This window comes from Prunus dulcis, unplaced genomic scaffold (genome assembly GCF_902201215.1).
Source record: "Prunus dulcis unplaced genomic scaffold, ALMONDv2, whole genome shotgun sequence".
NCBI lineage: Eukaryota > Viridiplantae > Streptophyta > Magnoliopsida > Rosales > Rosaceae > Prunus > Prunus dulcis.
This window is the reverse complement of record NW_023010019.1, coordinates 53,721-60,685: the sequence shown is the minus strand read 5'-3', so window position 1 is coordinate 60,685 and position 6,965 is coordinate 53,721.

Here is a 6,965-nt window from a genome sequence, read left to right as displayed (position 1 = left end):
ACTGTTAAAATCAGCTTTTTGTGTAAAAAAATAAAAAGAGTTTAGATCCATAAAATTCATTTTTAATCACCTACAACCCTTCTTTTTATTTTGCTATCTAAAATACCCAATTTTTTCAAATAAAACCCGATTACTATGATTCAAGTAAGCAATTTAACTAATCTAGTTTAAAATCTAATTTATTATATTTTTTGAATTCCGAAACTACCCCATTTATAAGTTAACATGTTATGTGGGGGTGTAACTAATGACACACATTGAATATGGAAATATCTTCAAATAGTTGTAATGGATGTAGGAATTAATTTAGAAACTTATTTGAAATTAAATATTAAATTCAACATTAATGTATTAGTAATCTACAAGTGAATAATGTTTTGGTTTATTTAATAAATTTTTTTTGTTGTTTTCCTTTTATGAATTATACTACTCATAATCTATTTTATTATAGTTTTATGAATATTTGTACATTCTAATTATGTTGAAAAATATTTTGATAATCTATTTATTGTTTGTTTTATGAAAAACATTTTTTTTTGAAATGAACCTTTTTTTTCCTCTAAATAATGTACCTATTTTTTGCTCTAAATAATGTACCCTTTTTTCTCTGAAAAAACTACCTATTATTTCTTATATGAAAAACAATTTGTTTTTAAATGAATATTTTCTTTCTCCAAATAATGAACCTATGTTTTCTCTAATAATGTACCTAGTAAAACAATGTATGTATTTTTTTTAAATGAACCTATGAACCTATTTTTCATCTCCAAATAATGTACCTATACACATTTATAGGTATATTGTAAAATAATTTACCTATGAGTAAATAATATACCTATATTACCTATAAATTCTTGTGTAGTTATTTTTTATTTATGAAAAATGTACAGAAATTTCAATTACAAAATAACTAACTTAGTTTTTTAAATTTTTAAATTTTTTGGTAAATAATATACCTATATTTTATCTAAATAATATATTTATATTTTTATACGTATATATTTATATTTATATTTTTCATAGGTACATTATTGGATATGTAATTCACAGTTTTTTTTTTTTTTTTTGGTTTGCAATTTTAGGGGCAATATGTGAGAGGGATTGACAACCAAAAGAAATGGGGTGATTGATATGCTATTAATAGGGAGTATTAATTACAATTATGGTAGTTAATGAAATGCTTGAAATAAATTATAAATAAAATATGAAGTCTAGTGGCAACGATGTAAAAACATAGTAATACTACGACCTCTTATATCATACTGGTCATTTAAATTTGAAATTAGGTTTTACACATAGATTTATAGAGTGATGGGTATATGTCTAGGAAATAGAAAATGTAGGGATCTATATTGGACAAGTCCTAAAATATATTAAGAACAATTTGTTGAGATTAATTTGAAAATTTCATTAACAGTTTTATAATTTCTAGAAAAGTCTGCTATGCTAATGTGTGTTTAAGAGTTCGATAACAGCTAATGGTTGGTATTTAATTCTTGTTCTAGAGAGTTCCATGTCTTACTTAAATATGAGCTTTTGTATCTAACTTTAAGTCAATTAGCTTCTTATTCAATAACCATCTATCCTAGGTGTTTGTCGAATTGAAGTCGATGCCTTAAACACAGTGGTACTGCTATGTCATATGTCATGGGATAGGACCCGCCCCGAACTCCTAGGAATTCGGGACGAATCCTGTGATATTTTCGACATCGTACTGATGCCGGGCCCACTTATTAAAGAACATATTTAAACATATTTAGAGGCTCCCCTGAAAAATAGACATTCCCAAAATTTTCAACCTATTAAAAACATATTTAAACATCCCAACAGGCAGCATGCACAATATAAATACATGCAATTAACATCAATGGCCTCCGGCCTTACAATCAAACCCTAACATGGGAGACATCAGAGCATATCTAACAGAATTCAGTTTACAGACGAAAATAACGTTCAACAGAAGAGAAATTATTCGAAAGTTTATCCCACAAAAACTCGTCTCGGGGTTCACGACTTGCTACGGCAGTTAGATTTCAAAATGATCTACTGCATGGGGGGTGCAAAACAAAAAAGTGTGAATTGACAAAAACAAAGTTCAGTTCACATTTGAAAACAACATAATATAACTCCCACCGTTTAGAAAACGATGCTGGAAATCATATGCATTCAAATCCGACATTGCTATATGTATATGTATATATCTAGTTCAGTCAAAACCATATTGAAATCCGAAATCTCAAAATGATACTTTATTACTCATCTCATTCAAACCATTCTCTACTATTCCCAAACTAGTCTCTCGAAACACATGACCTTTGGCTCGGCAGGCGAGGAAGCAACCGGGCAAACAAGAATGAAGGAATATGTAAATATACGTATAATATATATATATATATATCTGTGTGTGTGTGTGTGTGTATGAAACTATCAAGTTTTGTATTGGGGAAACAATCCAATCGGGGTATTGTTTAACCAGTCCACATAGAAGAATCCTTAATTGACCATATGGCTAGGGAATGGGCCGTCCAATTGGGACTAAGCTCACCAGCACGTACAGCAGAATCCTCAATACTCGTACGCATGTGACAAGTCCTATGCGCATACTAACCCCGCTAAGTGTCTACGAAACACCCCGTCAAGGTTGCTCTGGTTCCGAGATATCCAAATATCCGCAGTTCCCAATTTCCAATCCATAATTTCCAAATCTGGTGAGGTACATAGGATAGTGCTTATAGCACTTCAAACTGACATAATCTATATTCCACTCTCTTTCCATAATCTCATTTTCAACACCCCATGTACCCCACACATAACCAAGCATAGATAGACATTCTGGAAAATAGTATATAACATCTCAAGATAAATCACAATATGCCAAAACCCAAATATATTGCAATTACTTTACAAAAATTATCAAGTTTCAACTATCAATTGTATAATAGATTCAATAAACCAATAAATCATTATGCATAGTTTTTCCGTCATGAAATAATGCTTATTATTTGAAAACAACGTCCACTCACAGGTAGTCTTACGCTGCTTGGCCCTAAGAGGGTCTCACTTGCTGAGTATGAGTAGCCTGAGTACCTATTTAAAGATACGAGGGCGAGATTAACATAAAATACTTCGAACGAGAACTTTAAATAAAATCCTAGTTTTTCGGTAATCAAGTGTATGTATGACGGACGAGACACTCCTAATGTAAAACTACATTTTTCAAATAGTGGAATAGCCTCGGAAGACTCTTGGTCAACCAGTGGTCAAACTTTCCAAATCTGGTCAAGCGGGCCCATGGGGGTCAACGACCTCCGATTTTCGATCCGAAAGTTCCTATGGGTTCAACAAGGTTTAATATACATGTCCTACAAGTTTGGTATGAATCGAACAGTCGGATTGCTCGGGATGGCACGATCGGACAGTTACCGTTTAATCTAAACTTTGAATTATTGAATCGAAGCATCCGAGGCTCTGATTCATGATCCGCAAATTCCTACATGATCCTACAGATGCCTAGATCAATATACATGAAAATGGAGTCAATCCAATGGTCCAAACATATCAAACTGGATAATGCCTAATATGCATAATCTGATCGACCGTCAAACGATAACCAAATTCAAATCCGAGCATACCGCGTGCTCAGGACGACATGGGGATTATTTTAGGACCCAAAGGCCGGCCACAAAGTGGCCCACATGCCGGCAGAGCGTGGGTGCATAGTGTAATTCCGGCAATCAGAAAAATCTCCAAACTGCTGGTCAAGACCTATACCTACATGATCAAGACAATGAATGGAGCAACTTTTGTTCGTGGACTATGGCCAAAAAGTGACTGGAACTTGCCGGAATCATGAGCCCAAAATAGGCCAAACTTTAAGCGATAATTTGAGTTCCAAAACGCAGAAATTGATCCTAATCAACCCAACCATCAGCTAGAGCAATTGAGAGGATGAAAAATCATACCTAGATCGAAGAAATTGGTGGCCGGAATCACCAGAACTAGCGATGGAAATTGTGGGTCAAAATTAGTTGGATTTTTGCAATTTGCCGGCTATATCAACAACTACAGCAGCGGGGGAAGGGCAGGATGGAGAGAGGAGGTGGTGACAGTTCGTTTGGCACTAGCCTTGTGGCTAGAGGTGGAAGGTGGCGACGGCTAGAGGGCCAAAATCTAGTAGCTGAAAGAAGAGGGGGCTGTTGTAGCGCACGGGAGGTGGGAGGTGGGAGGGGGGGGGGGGGGGAGAGAGAGAAAAGAGAAAAAAAAATTTTGATTTTTAACAAACCCATTTTGAAATATGACGGTTTTGCCACTATGCTTCCTTTGATCGTAACGTTTTCGTTACAACTCCGATTTGAGCCCACTACGTGTATATGGACTCATCTTGACGCGATCTACGTCATGGTGACATCCATTTCCACAAATCATTATGGATTAAAAAGTGACCAAAATGACCCTATCCCAGGGGGCAAAATTGTAATTTCATAATTTATTAAATTAAATAAATTTAACGAATACTTAAATTAGGGTCGAGATGTTACATCATGAGCATATCTAAGAGTCACGCTATTGTCTAAAACATGTGATTCTTCTAATCACCAGTTTATCTTAGTGTGTGTTTGGAGCTTTTATGGCATATTATGGATGAAACAATTTCTGATGGAAATTACTTTTCTCATCAAAACATACATTCTCACACTATTACGTTTTACTATTTACGCGACGAATACATGTTCATCGCGCAAAACGCAATAAAGCGACGCAAAAAACCTATCGCCGTGCAAAAAATTTAAAACTTGCGCGACCAAAGTTTTCGAAGCGCAAAACCTCTTAGCGCGACATATAAACACCTTCGTCGCGCAAAGGGGGGGAAAAAACCCGGGTATTCTATTGGCGCCAAATACTGTCGCGTCAGAAAACATAGCGCGATGATGGAATACTTCGTCGCGTAAAAGCGAGGTGATTTGGCTGCGAAAACTCTTGCGACGATAGGTTTCGTAGCAAAAGACAACTTAGCGCGACGAAATCATTTATCGTCGCGTAAGAAAGCGAAGGATATTTTTAATTTGGCGCCAAAATAATTGAGGGGGGATATTTTTTTTTGCGCGATGAAATGTATTTCGTCGCGTAAAGCAGATGTCGGTACATTCTTGCGCGACGAAGAAGAATTGTTACCCGACGAAATTTTGTTTTTGGGCGACGAGGACAAGAATTTGCGCGACGAAATCTTGTGCGACGCAAACATCTTGCTTCGCGCAAAAGTTTTTTTGTCGACAAGTTTTTATGCGACGAAAAAAACTCGTTTTGTGCGATGGAAAAATGGTTTTTCGCGACGGCATTTTGCGTGACGATTTCGTCGCACGAAGTCCTTATTCTTCATATCAGAACTCTACCTCTCTCTCAACCTCTCTGCCGCTGTCTCTGCTGGAAATTCAGTACGTTCAGCGGGTAAGTATTTTTTTGTCGTTAGTTTATAAGTATTAATGTAAATTCGTACTAACGCTATTAATTTTGTTCTCGTTAGGGATATTTGTAATTAGCGATTGGTGGAGAACGATTGAGAAGGTATTTTATTCGTTTTATATATTAAAAATGTTAAAGTTAGTTTGTTATGTGTACATTTTTTTTTGTGAAGTTATATTTATATTATGTTGTTAAATTGTGTGTGACGTAGCACAATGTGTTGTGATGTACGAAGTTAATTGAAATTAACTTCATACTTTTATTTGTATGTTTAGTAACATTTAGTTTCCCGTTCGAGATTAGTTGGATTTCGTACATGGATGCGTAAAGCATGACTGCGGTCCAATTAATTCTTGAATTGTCCCAATATTTGGACAGTTTGGTAATGCATAGTGTTGTCACGTAATCCACGGCTACATGATTAGGTTTCGATTGTGGAGATTTCGGTGTCATCTCGGTACGTTCTTCGGGTGGTACGTAGGTATTAATACCTATGCCCACCTCAAGAACTGTATCGAGATGCTGCCGAAATTCATCCATGTCGAAATCTAATCTCGAAATCTAATCTCATGTAGCCGTAGGTTACGTGATAGAACTATGCATTCCCGAATGGGATAGGGCCCTTACCGGAGGCATAAGGTGACATTATAACTTCGTATGAAGTTGTTGTGATTGTTATGTTGTGATTATGGTTTCAGGAATTATGAGCAGAAGGTGGATACAGAAGCCGAATAGATGCTCAGACGAATACTTGGATGGAATCGAGGATTTTATTGAGTTTGCACGTAGACACAACCCGGGTGCAACTAGAATCCGATGTCCTTGTAGGAGGTGTAATAACACGTTGTGGGAGACAATTGAAAATGTTGGATTTCATTTAGTAAGGAATGGAATGATTGAGACATATAGCATTTGGAACCTTCATGGGGAACAATTAGACCATGCTTCGTCTTCAAATGCCACAAGAATGGACAATGTTGAACCTATTGTGGATCCTAATGATCAAGTCATGGATATTATAGAGGATGTTTTTCCATTTGCATCGACCAACATCAATAACGAAAGGGAAGATGACGTGCCAACACCAATAGACAGCGCGGAGTTTGAACAATATGAAAAACTGTTAAAAAATGCAAACCAAGAGTTATACCCGGGGTGCGAGAGCTTTTCCGTTCTCACGGCCATTGTAGAGCTAATGCACGGAAAAATAAAGTATCGTATGTCGAACCTGTGTTTCGATTACTTTTTGGGGGTTTTCAAGAGAATGCTTCCGACGGACAATTGTTTGCCAAAAGACCATAAACACGCACAGAAGGTGTTGAATGGTCTTGGATTGGGTTATGAAAAAAATTCATGCTTGCAAAAATAATTGCATGTTATTCTACAAGGAGCATGAAACGTTGGATACATGCCTTATATGCAATGAGTCGAGGTTCAAAATGACATCTCAGAATAGAACGACTAAGATCCCACAAAAAGTCATGCGTTATCTGCCCCTGAAACCT